This window comes from Anabrus simplex, chromosome 1 (genome assembly GCF_040414725.1).
Source record: "Anabrus simplex isolate iqAnaSimp1 chromosome 1, ASM4041472v1, whole genome shotgun sequence".
Classification (NCBI taxonomy): domain Eukaryota; kingdom Metazoa; phylum Arthropoda; class Insecta; order Orthoptera; family Tettigoniidae; genus Anabrus; species Anabrus simplex.
In genome coordinates, this window is record NC_090265.1 from 576,362,658 (window position 1) to 576,376,979 (window position 14,322).

Genomic DNA, 14,322 nt, shown 5'->3' on the forward strand with positions numbered 1-14,322 from the left:
GGTCTGTCGTGCTCTTCTGGGGCAGCGATTAATGACTGACAGATGAAATGAAATGATAGTGGAGAGTGTTGCTGGAATGAAAGATGACAGGTAATACCGGAGTTCTCGCCGTAACTTCACTAAGAAAATCCGCTCGCTTTCTCTGTGTTATCGTCAGCAGATGTTAACTACCTGGCAAGTTGTGTTATCTTCAGCAACATTACTCAACACGCAATACTGCGCTGTTTTCATATTCTCAAGCCATGTAATGCTTGTGCACCATATAATATGTGTGCAAGAAACAAATAAATAAATAACATAAATACATGAATGAATAAATAAATACAACCATACATTCGAGTATACGTAATAATAATAATAATAATAATAATAATAATAATAATAATAATAATAATAATAATAATAATACTTTATTGCACTTCCAACTAACTACTTTTACGGTTTTCAGAAACCTTGATGCCCCGAAATTTTACCAAGTGGAGTTCTTTTACGTGCTACTAAATCATCGACACGAGGCTGGCGAATGTGAACATTTTCGAGTAGGCCTACCACCAGACTGAGACGGAATTGAACTCGCCACCTTAGGCTCTGAAGGCCGGCGCTCGACTGTTTGAGCCACTCAACCCCGCACACACGTAGTTTTATGTATTCATTTCCTTCCTGTAAAAATCATAGTGTAATTGCTTTGTACTAAGTCTCCCTTAAATCCTATTTAAGACACGGTTGTTGAGCACTACAATCTGAACATAGCACGCGTACGAACTTACACACACCAGCTCGCCAAATGCAGCCCTCAGTTTCCAACACAGCGCAGTAATAAATGAAGTTAGCTTGTAGTTAAAAAGTTTCTCTCAAGGCTATTCCCAGAGCCACATCCATCTTGGAACTATCGCGGACTCCCAAACAAACAAAAAAAAAAAATAGTGGATGCTCATGCTTGGGAAAGAGCTTCAAACAAAATTATGCTTCATGCTTCACTTTCGTGAACAGATGGGAGCATTTAAATAACAATTTAGATGAGTATCCTGGAACATTTTAGTTGTTTATAGAGCAGGGAGAATTCAGGGGACGTATTGCTGGTACTTTCATTCGAAGATTGTGTAGTTTGTGCCATCCCATACACTTCGAATTACCCGAGGAACGCTGACCCTATATTAAATGGACTTTACGGCAAAGACGAGGAAGGAGAAGATAGCTATCACCGAGGTGCTATGCCCTGTAACTTAAGTGTTATCGAGTACAACGACTAACATACAACGTAAAATTTGTATAGAAATCATTAAATGATATATTTTGTGCTTAATACAGACACATACATAGTAAACATAACCAAACTTTTCACTATTCCTGCACTGGTGGGATCACAGGTGCGAACTGTGTCGTACTTGTGGACTTGGTCCTGTTTTGTGACTTCGGATTAGAAACCTCCAATATATTTGGAAGTCCTAGCTACTTAAACACAAGCAGCACGACTCGATATGTCTGCTACTCTTTGATATCACGACATTCGGGATGACTTACTAGGTGCTTGAACTAGAACTCTCCACTACACCACATATCCAAATTGGAACTAGGTGAGACTTCAAAGCTACCTGGAATTACAGAGGCACACAGTCATCCACAGAAGCTTTCAAACCGACGCTAAAAGGTATAACTAAATTTGTCTATTGGTCGTACGTCACACCGACTAGGAGAGAGCTTTTGACGACGATGAGATAGAACAGGGCTGGGATTGAGAAGGAAGCTACCGTGACCTTTTTTAAGGTGTAACTAAAAGTGGAAATGGGAAACCATGAAAAATCATCTTGAAGGCTGTCATCAGTGGGGTTCGAATCCACTATGTCCCGAATGCAAGCAAACCGCGCAGCCAACCCACGCTGTAAAAGAGTGTATAACGGTGTATAATGAAGTGCAATGTATGTATGTATGTATGTATGTATGTATGTATGTATGTATGTATGAAAAGAAAACATATCAAATCCAATTACACGTTCTTGAGGCTGTTATGATTTGTTAACTTCTTGTATGCGGTGCTAAGGTTTACGGGACCGGTTGAGTTGACCAACTGATTTGGTGTCCGTTCTTAAATTATTACTTTTTACGGTTCTGTTCTATGAGATGTTAAATACGTGAAATCTGTGCTGAATAGATGTAGCTGTACATTATAAAAAGTCTCTTCAAAGACAAAATTCTGGTACGCTGGCCTCACGACCAATGCTGGTGCAATATTCCTTCTTCACTAATTCTTTAGCTGAATAAATATGTATTATTGGCGGTAGTAGTAGTAGTAGTAGTAGTAGTAGTAGTAGTAGTCTCCGTGGCTCAGGCGGCAGCGTGCCGGCCTCTCATCGCTTGGTTCCATGGTTCAAATCCCGGGTACTCCGGTTTTCCTGTTTTTTTCCTGCAACACACTCCAGTATCATTTCATTTCATCTATCAGTCATTAATCATTGCCCCAGATGAGTGCGACAGGCTTCGGCAGCCGTCACATTTCCTATCCTCGCCGGTAGATTGGGGCTTCTTCATTCATTCCGTTCTTGACCCGGTCGAGTGACTGAAAACAAGCTGTGGATTTTCATTATTATTATTATTATTATTATTATTATTATGTCCGACTCGTTGGCTGAATGGTCAGCGTACTGGGCTTCGGTTCAGAGTCCCGGGTTCGATTCCCGGCAGGGTCGGGGATTCTAACCTTCATAGGTTAATTCCAGTGGCTCGGGGGCTGGGTGTTTGTGCTGTCTCCAACATCCCTGCAACTCACACACTACACAAAACACTATCCTCCACCACAATAACACGCAGTTACCTACACATGGCAGATGCCGCCCACCCTTACAAGGGCTGCACTCGGCTAGAAATAGCCACACGAAATTAATTTTTTATTATTATTATTATTATTATTATTATTATTATTATTATTATTATTATTATTATTATATACACTCATGCTCAGAAATTAAGGATAATGCTGATACATGGTGAAAGAACGCTATGGTGGGCGGTTTGCGGTTTTAAATCACCTCGGGGTATGACTATGTGGTGCATTTGGCCTGCGGTCGTCGCACGGTGGCGCTGGCAGCAGTCCAAATACGCAGAGGTGTGTTAGTGCATGTCAGAGTACGATGCAGCGAGTAAGTGTGCAGATGTTTTCAGACGTACTAATGGTGACTGTGTGGTGAAAATGGCTCAACGAACACATTTTGATGACGTTATGAGGGGTAGAATAATAGGGCGATTGGAGGCTGGTCAAACACAGCAGGTCGTAGCACGGGCCCTCCGTGTTCCACAAAGTGTGATCTCAATATAATGGCAACGATTCCAGCAGACAGGAAACGTGTTCAGGCTCTACAGTACGGGACGTCCGCAGTGTACAACACCACAAGAAGACCGATATCTCACCATCAGTGCCCGCAGACGGCTACGGAGTACTGCAGGTAGCCTTGCTCGGGACCTTGCCACAGCCACTGGAACACTTGTCTCCAGACACAGAGTCTACAGACGACTGAACAGACATGGTTTATTCGCCCGGAGACCTGCAAGGTGCATTCCACTGACCCCTGTTCACAGGAGAGCCCGTAAAGCCTGGTGACAGGAACACAGTACATGGTCATTGGAACAGTGGTCCCTGGTTATATTCACGGACGAGTCCATGTATAGTCTGAACAGTGATTCTCGCCGGATTCTCATCTGGCGTGAACCAGCAACCAGATACCAACCCCGTAATGTCCTTGAAAGGGTAGTGGAGGTATGGAGGTAGTGGTTTGATGGTGTGGGGTGGGATTATGATTGGTGCGCGTACACCCCTGCATGTCTTTGACAAAGGAACTGTAACAGATCAGGTGTATCGGGACGTCATTTTGCACCAGTATGTCCGCCTTTTCAAGGGTGCAGTGGGTCCCACCTTCCTCCTGATGGATGATAACGCACGGCTCCACCGAGCTGTCATCGTGGAGGAGTACCGCGAAACAGAAGATATCCGGCGAATGGAGTGGCCTGCCTATTCTCCAGACCTAAACCCCATCCAGCACGTCTGGGATGCTCTCGGTCGACGTATCGCTGCACGTCTTCAAACCCCTAGGACACTTCAAGAGCTCCTACAGGCACTGGTGCAAGAATGGTAGGCTGTACCACAGCAGCTGCTCGACCACCTGATCCAGAGTATGCCAACCCGTTGTGCGGCCTGTGTACGTGTGCATGGTGATCATATCCCATATTGATGTCGGGGTACATGCGCAGGAAACAGTGGCGTTTTTAGCACATGTGTTTTGGGACGGTTTTCTCAACTTATCACCAATACCGTGGACTTACAGATATGTTTTGTTTGTTTTCACTATGTGCCTATGCTATTAGCGCCAGTTTTGTGTAGTGCCACGTTGTGAGGCACCACAATATGCAATTATCCTTAATTTATGAGCATGAGTATAGTTACGTTCCGGTATACTCAGCACTACTCCTTGCAAGAAACTCGTTATTTATTTATGACCAGTACGGTGGTCTGACACCGTGGTTAGCTCGTTCGAGTCCCGTTGGTTAAAAAGAAAATCACCTCAGAATGTTGGCTGGCAGGGTAGGAGAGGAGAGGAGGGTGGTATACAATTTCTAATCACTAGATTGTGTGCCGGAAGTCTTGATTCAATTCCGAACATCTTCGCAGTGTTCGTATGGAGTGAGTGCATTTGTCACTGTTGATGGTGATTCGTCCGTCGGATGGGGCGTTAAGCCTTGAATAGAACCCTTAGTGCTATTCGATAGGAGTAGGCTGCATGTCGGCACCGGGTTTCACCCTCTCCCTTCCAAATGTCGTGTCTTCTATTTCATCTCATTAACTTCTTTGAAGAGGTTGACGTTAAGAAGGGCGTCCAGTCGTAAAACGTGCTACAAAGTTTCATCTCACTTCATACCGACCCCATAGAGAAACGGGACAAGGATTGGACACGCACACGCACGCACATACACGGTCGTCTTCATTCTGTTGTTCACAGACTTGCAACTTTTAGGTGTAGATTCTCATTTGTTTCGAAACTTTTTCCATATTGCGCTGAATATTTTGAATACCTAATACACATTTTTTCTGATTTACCGAAGAATTTTGCCCACGGTGCTATGTGTCGCTACCGACTTCTCTGTATGACTCGTATTGAAAACAGATGACACCTCCCTTAGCGTCCATTCTTGTCAGCTATAAAGAATTCGCTCGATCTGGTCATCCAGTTTATATTTGTAAAATATGGAAGAGTATAGCCGTCGTTCAGGGTACTTTTTTGGCATTCATTTGAATGTGCCAAGAAAATCTCCGTATGACATCTAGGCTGTGACCAGTGTTAGCTTACTCAACGCTTATGTCTTGGTTCTTCGTCTTTCATGCTTGAGTCTGATCTCGCTTTTGGTAATCTGTACTTATACATTGAAGGCGAAGTATAGCTGTATATAAAGATAGTATAAAAGTGAAATTAGGCGCGAATTAATCAAAGACTTCCAGACACCCTAGAAACTTGGTAACAGAGAACCTGATACCGGTACCTCCAAGATCCGAATAAATAGAAAAATCGAAAATTCACAAAACTCTCAGGCGGGGCCAACCTTCGAGCGTATCGAAATTGGAGCTCAAGTACAGAACACTATTGGGCATGTTACAAGTAACCAATCTCATTTTGTTCCGTATTGAAGATACAATAAGTAAAATTCTTTCAAAAATTCTTTCAAGAATTTTATCTATTGGGCATGCGTAAGTATTTTTTCATACTGTAATATTTTCTGAAAGTCCAAAATAATTTTAACAACAAACACCGTGAAAGTGTTGAAGATAAATTTCGAGATATTATATTGGTAATGTGCATTTATCGCTGAACATTTTTCTTAAAACTCATTGCGACTTGTACGTGCAGCGAAGTACAGGGGTACCACTTGTTCATTATAAGATGTAGTTTCTTGTACAAGTACGTGAAATATGAACATTTCGTAACTTTCATTTGCATTTTCTTGATCGGGGGATTTTTTCCATGCAAAACAGAAAAAGTATGAAAAACAAGATTTTAATTCAGGCATTGCCTTTCGTAATGCCACTTCCGACAGAGATTCTATCATTAAGTTGTGCTTTATTTCGCTCGGAATCGCTGCATCCTTCAGTATTTTATTGCTCCTTAATGTGTTACAAAGTGGATTCTTTTATAGCCACTAAAATGAGGCGAAGTGATGTGAACTGCAGCGGCCCTCTCGTCATTAATTCTAACCAGAAACTCAGTTTTTTTTCTTCTCGTCTTTTGAACAAGTATATCCCATAGTCTGCCGTTATTGGAGGAAAAAATGTTTTAATGGGGGATGGAATGCATGTAATTAGGCCTACATTAGAGTGAACGAAAAAGTCGTCACATTTAATAAACATTATGGTTTTCATTGACGATCTTCTTGTTTGCAAGTTCCAGAACCGAATACAGTTTTAATCTGCCTTCCCTTTTCTCTTTGCTAGTTGTTTAACGTCGCAGAAACACATCGAAGGTTTTCTGCGATGCGAGGATGGGAAAGAAGTAGCGGCCGTAACACATCGAAAGTTTTCTGTGACGCGAGAACGGGAAAGTGGTGGCGGCCGTGGTCTTAATTAAGGTACGGCCCCATCATTTGCCTGGTGTTAAAATAGGAAACCACGGGAAATCATCTTCAGGGATGCCTATGGTGAGATTCAAACCCACCATCTCCCGAATGCAAGCTCACAGATACGCCAACGTAACTGCACGACCAACTCGCTCGCTTTCTGTATTGACTGCTCATAGGCAGTTTTACAGGGAATCCACACCACAGCGACGTAAAACTAGCTTGTTAACGTGTTATTAGCTTCAGAAAATTCGAAAGAGACTATCTGTCAGAAATCTTTTGCACCTAATTTGTAGCCGTTTCTTTCTCCCGATTTCACTCTGTCATATTGGTTCTTATTCTTTTCTTACAGAGAGCAACGAAAGCACTAGAATTTAAGCATTAAGAAGTTTAAATCCAATAGATCTAACTACGTGAATTTGTTACTGCGATTAAGCATTTAATTCAGTAAACTGTAGGGAATCAAATTCGGAGTTAGTGTTGTTTAGAGATGTGAATTAGTTTCCTTCAGTCCTTATTACGCTGTTATAGTGCAACAACAATTGTGGACCGTTTCTTTTCTTTAACATACCTTTAATTCCAAGATCTATTGAACTTAAACTTCGTAATGCTTAAATTGTAATGTTTTCGTTGCTCTCGGGTAAGGAAAGAATAAGAACCAATTTGATGCAAAAGATTTCTGACAGATAGTCTCTTTCGAATTCCCTGAAGCTGATCAACAAAGACTGAGACTGATTTTTTCCTGTAGCTTTCGTTATAGTTTCCTGTAACATAAATATTTGAAAAGAGCGGGTATAATGTCCGTAGGCGTATCAGTAGGTTGGTAGTAATGCTCTATTTTGTAGACGCTACGTGCATTTTGCATACCTACCAGACAGTGGAGGTGGAATAATTTTTTTTTTTTTGTTATTTGTTTTACGTCGCACCGACACAGATATGTCTTATGGCGACGATGGGATAGGAAAGGTCTAGGAAGTGGAAGTAGCCGTGGCCTTAATTAAGGTACAGCCCCGGCAATTGCCTGGTGTGAACATGGAAAACCGCGGAAAACTATCTTCAGGGCTGCCGACAGTGGGGCTCGAACCCACTATCTCCCGATTACTGGATACTGGCCGCACTTAAGCGACTGCAGCTATCGAGCTCGGTGGTGGAACGATTTACCAGCATGCAGCTCCCACTCACACTACTGTTACAGTACCATACTACACGTCAGTATTGGCTACACTAAGGAAGCACATTGCAAAGAAACGACCACAGCTTTCTCGGGCTGGGTGGCGACTTCATCATGACAATGCATGGCCTCACGTCGCAAATCAAGTCATGCAGTTTCTGGCTCTATTCAATATTACCTGTGTACCGCATCCACCTTATAACCCTGATCTTGCACCCTGTGAATTTTTTTATTCCCATCACTAAAGGCAAAGCTTAGGGGCATTCGATTTGAGAACTCTGAAACAGAGCTCAAGAAAAGTGAGGCGATTCTCAAGGACCTGGCAAAGAATGGTCTACAGCATGTGTTCAAGGACTGGCGGAGACGCTATAAAAGGTGCATTGAAGTAGGAGGGGACTCCTTTGAAAAAGATGATGTAAACATTGAAATGGAGTAATAAACATCTGTGAAAATAATCAGTCTTAGTCTTAGTTGATCAGCCCTCGTACGTTAACAAGCAAGCTCGTAATTTTTCCCATTACTGACTGGAGAGGAAGGGGCACTTGGCTATTTCGAAGAACACGGAGCTGTAGCACTAATTCACTGAATGCGGTTGGTACTATTTTCGGAAAGTTTGTAGCCGTTTCTTTCTCCCGATTTAACTCTGTCTTATATTTGTGGGGTAGTTTTAAAGACACATTTTAGAGAAATAATCATCGTAAAGTAGAACTGAAAATGCCATTCACTGTGGAGTTTTGGAAAAAGATCGAGGCCGAATTGTAGAGGTAAAATTTAAATATAATTTCCAGATACAACGCTTGTCTACAAGTTAATGAGAGTTTCCTGAATAAAAACCTAAGGTGTTGACTGGAAGTAATATAACCAAATAAGAGGTTAAGGTTGGAGAATCGAATACCGGCACGGTCACTTAAAATATAAGGAACTAGGAGTTGGGTACGCGGTACAGGTCGTGGAGCTGTCATGTTTCATCTTTGAGAAGGTGGGTTCGAACCCCACCGACCGCAGCTTTGAGAAAGTTTTTCCGTAGTTTTTCACTTTTACACCAGACAAATGCGCGGACTGTTCCTTAAACCACGCCACAACCTTGCCTATCATGGTCCATTCTCATCCGAAAATCTATTCGTGTTAGTTCCTCGTAAAGCAGCTAGTGAACCAAAGCATTTAAGCGATGCGAGTGACAGTCGATTTTCAGCCATGTTAAATGAGCCCTTTATAAGGCATGTTTTCTACACTGGGATAAAATCGCGAGTTATTGAAACGCCATTCTTCTTCCTCCACTCCTGGAGGGGTTGCGGGTGTGTCGCACATGTGATTTGACCCTGTTTTACGACCGAATACCTTTCTGACGCATGCTCCTGTGACGCTTTGTAGTTTGGTGTGTTGTGTGTGAATGAAGAAATGTATATTAAGACAGACCCTAACACCCAGTCCCAGACCAAAGGAATAAACCAGACGTGACTAAAATCCCCACGGCCAAGACCCTTAGAACCGAAGGCCAATACGCTGACCCTTCAGACAAGGAGCCGGACAGAAGGGACGTAAAATACATTATCATCATCGAATACCAAGCATGAGGAAACAATTTGTAGAAGTCGTAGATTTTTTTTTTTTGTAATTATGGTTTTTAACTGTTCCGATCATATCATGTTTCTGTAGTTTCATGTAGACAACAGTCATTTTAGATGGAGCGTTCTTCATTAAATGTTAAAATTATTCCACTATCGACTTCTATCTGCCTGCTGTCATTTCTTGATGGATACAGTACTTTTGTATCCATCTCTTGGCACAGGACAGAGCAAAGTGTAGCTTCCACCGAAGTCCCAGTCAATATCCATGGCTGTGACAATAGGGAAGATGCTGGGATATGGGTAGTGCTGAGTAATGACATTCACAGCATGACTAGTGCATCTGAGTGTTATGAAAGGTGCTGCTCATAGGGTCAGTCGTGCTGCAATAGTACTTTCTGCCCCAGTGAGGAAAGCAATGGCAAACTACCTCACTCCTCATCTTGCCTAGTACGCTTCATTTTGGTGCTGTCATTGGTTTTTGGTGTTTCCTTATAACCGCATAACCTTTGGTGGTGCTATTTGAGGATCCAACCAGCCTCTGGGCTGATGACCTAACAGACAGACATCGACTTCCATATAAACCTTAGGCAGTTTATCACCTATTGAAAACGGCTCATTGTGGGTTTCTTCAGAACCAGTTAATACAGCAAGGGTGTCTTACATTTCTGATGTGAAGTGGAAAAAAGTACGGAGCCTCAATGACGTAGAGCTGTCGTGCTGCATGTGGCCTATCTATTTGAACTGCTTGCTGCTCGGGACTGTGGCATTATAAATGCAGTGTGTATAGCCTACTGTTGAGGTCTGGCTTACTCGCTTGCTTCATGTTTGTTGAGCATAGCAAACGCGGTTAGTCGTGACGAATCGTGCATGAATATTCAGCGCCTCTAACCTGTGTTCAGTACTTTCTTGTACAGTAAAATATGTGTCATTATAGTCGAAGTGCATGAATGTAGTTCTAATCATCATTAATACCTACTTACCGTATCCGCTGAAATGTGCTACCTTCGTCCCTCACTATATTACACGTGGCACATGCGGTATATGAAACACCATCGGAATGCCCTACTCACTTCCGTCATAAAGATGATTATGATTTCCCTTGTTCATTCGCGATGAATGCCGGAATATTACCAAAACCGCCTTCTGGATCTAATGCATTACAAATTCACAACCAGTGCATACATCATTGCTACGCCGTTTACGAACCGCCCCGCATTTTATGGTTTTACGGATGGACGGTGTAATTTTATGGCTTCGCGGACAAAAATTTGAAACGTTGAACATTCGTTAATCACCCCACTTCCGTACAATCGATTGTTTGCGTGGGTCGAAGGCAAGTCCACGGTAGTCGATAACTCATTCTTTGATATGATTGGTACTTTAACAGTGTGATGTTTGTGTCGTCATTGAAATTGAATTTAAAGCCGGGATAACAGTTCTTCCATGTGAATCTTAGATGTCGACAGGCTCTTCTCCGCAAATTCATTGTTCCGCTCCGTTCGCTTGTTGTGATTTAACCCATATTCTTTGACCTCGTGAGTTGTTCTTTGTTCACGAAGTTGGCGTTCCTTGAATGTTTTGGCCTTTTAATGAAATGGTCGAGTTTTTGTGTTATAACTTCGTGCTTCGCAGTTTCCTGTATTCCTTGGACTAATTACATGTGTGTGTGTGTGTGTGGTGTGTGTGTGTGTGTTTTAACATGTGCATATTCTTTGTTCACGAGGTTGGCGTCGTGTTCATTTAATGGTGTAAGACTTTGTTTGCTTTGACATGTTTTAATGAAGTGTTTGACTGCCTTGATTGTTTATGTTATCATTTTATGTGATTTTCAGTGATCCAGATTCCTTCCGATGTTTCAGTAAATGTCGAGACATTTGTTCTCGGACATTTTCATCCGCTGTATTCCTATTGTAGGATTCATTAATAAATCCAACAAGAAACAGTACTTTTAGATATTTAAAGAACCATATTCTGTTGAGTTTCCGTGCATACTAAAATCAAGACAGGGAGAAAAATTTGCCTTATGAACGGTATGTGTGTGTAATATTAATATTGCACATAGTGGAAGAAACGATTTAAGTAATCATGTGAAGTGCGGTAAACACGTAAGTTATGTGAAATCGAAGGAGGATAACAAGAAAATCGACACCTCTTTTGCCAAGGTTGATGGAGGAGAGGAGGAAAAATTGTTTATGTTCCTATCCTCAAACTTCAACGAGGCCTTTTGCACTTTCCTTCATGTGAATATTCCTGTATTTGACAAATTCAGTGTTACCCTTCAGACTTCTTCCCCACAAGTTCACATTTTATTACAACTTCTGATGGATTTGCTAAAGCAGTTGTTCACCTTATTAAGCCCAAAATTGTCAAAAGCTCCTCATTGCTTGAAGCTGAGTACAACTTGATTCATTATCAGAGACCGGGCGAGTTGGCCGTGCGCGTGGAGGCGCGCGGCTGTGAGCTTGCATCCGGGAGATCGTGGGTTCGAGCCCCACTGTCGGCAGCCCTGAAGATGGTTTTCCGTGGTTTCCCATGTTCACACCAGGCAAATGCTGGGGCTGTACCTTAATTAAGGCCACGGCCGCTTCCTTCCAACTCCTATGCCTTTCCTATCCCATCGTCGCTATAAGACCTATCTGTGTCGTTGCGACGTAAAGCAACTAGCATTATCAGAGAAGTGATGATGAGTTGGTTATTGGCATTCAGACTTCGAAAATAGTGAATGATCTCCAGGATACATACAAATTCCTTTTCTTTTCATCAGTGAGAAACTACCTTTGTACTGCCTGTGACTATATGATCAACAAGTTTCCACTCAAGGATGATGTGTTAAAGCATGCTCAGGTTGCTAGGTTAGACAAAATTGAATATGCACAGTTTTCTTACATTTCTTATCATGTTATGCAAGGAAGAGAATTAAACTACAGATCAGGTGGTGAATGAGCTTCAAAGGTAGTTCACAGCTCTTCAGGTAGAATGACACTTTGGCTGCAAATCAAGATGCTGCAGGTGATTCCATTTGGGCACAAATATTAAGAATTCGTGGAGCCGATGGACCTCTTAAATATAACCGAATTTCTAAAGTAATGCTCTGTATTCTCACCATACCTCACAGCAATGCAGAATGTGAACGTGTTTTCAGCCTTGTGAAGAAAAATAGAACAGAGTTCAGATCATCCATGTCCAGTGAATTTCTGGAGTCTATTTCTGTTTTGAAGACCAAGAGTTCTGGTCCCTGTTATGACAAAACAATTTCTCAAGACTTTGCAGGAAGGTATTATATTATTTCTGTGTTATTCTCGCCTGTGTTACGTTGGATAAGTTGTATTGTGTAAAGCGTTTTTCAATTATCGCATATCTGCATAATTTATCAAGGAAGTTCTATTATGTATGCTCCAAACTAATAATCACCACGCCTGCTGCTGTTTAACATGGATTTCTTCTTGATGGTGATGTTCATCTACAAATCATTGGCCTATGGTGTAATTAGATATGATTTCACTGACGTATCCTGTTTAAAGTATGAATAATTATTATTTTCGTCAGGCCGGGGTATGTCGGAAATCGTGAGATTTTTTGTCGCGCGTGAGTTTTACTAATAGCCCTTTTCAGTAGTTGGCAGGTATGGTGATGATGATGACCCGGGATGATATATCAATCATTTGTCTGGCAATCATCTGTATGCTAAAGCAGAGCTCATTGGGAGAAGAATGACAGATGGGGCTTTAGTGGTCAAATATGCTGCCGGATTGTTGGATCTTGATGCTGCTGAAATTAATTATCCACTTGTTACACCACTACAAGCTAAGAAGCAGCATTGTGCAGATTACGGCTCAACTCCACATCGTAGACCAGCGTTGGAAGTTTCAAGGAGCCAATTGACAAGAGCACATTCCACCTGGATAGCAGCAGCATTCTCGCAGTAGCCGGATGTTCGTCTGAAGCTCATGGAGCACTCAACCTGGAGGTTGTAGGTAATCCTACGGGGACGTCACAAGGAGTAGATGTGTTTCCAGTTTCGAAGAAACAAACAAAGAAGATTAAAAATGCGTGTATGAGTAAGTGGGTAGAATGTGACATAGTAAATACAGGACAGCGTACATGGGAGGTACCTCAGCGGACGGAAAAGGACAAGGAGCCGGTTGATAGGTTTGAATTATTCCTTGATGGCGAAGTCATCTCCCTTCTTGTTGTAGTACTATACATTACACTTTACAAAGTGGAAACGCTGATTTCCGGCTGTCTACAGATGGAATGAAAACTTTTGTTGCGATTCCTTTTTTACGTGGATATTGTACCGTGACACATAGACGCATGTACTGGGAGAATGCAGATGATGTTTACCTTAAAGGTACAGCACAAGCAATAGCACGAAACCAAATTGAAGAGATGATATTCATATATGTGACAACACCGCCTTAGATCGCAACGACAAGTTTGCGAAAATTCGGCCACTCTGGATTCAGCTAAACCAGAGATGGTTAATATATTTCCCTGGTGATGCTAACCTGAGCATTAACGAATCCATGTTCCCGTATTTTGGACTTCATGGGCACAAGCAGCATATCCAGGGAAAACCAATCCGTTTTGGGTACAAGATTTGGTGTCTATGCACTCAGTTGGGATATCTAACTCAGGGTGAGTCCTACCAAGGAACAGCGACCGGGAACTCTATACCAAAGCTTGTTGTGTGATGAATCTAGTTAGCGTCCTGCCAAATACATATAATTTATATTTCGACATTTTTTCACATCTATCCAGCTGCTGGAACATCTACAAAATAAAGGTCACGATGTGACAGGCACTATTCGTGCCAACAGAGTTGACAAAGCACCGTTGAAAGACTCGACTGTAGTAAAAAAGCTACCGCAGGTTTCTCACCATCAAGTAACAGATACGAAATCGAACATCACCCTTGTACGGTTCAGTGACAACAATGTTGTCACGATTGCATCAACATGCTGTGGAGTTCAGCCCGTAGGAAAGGTGAAG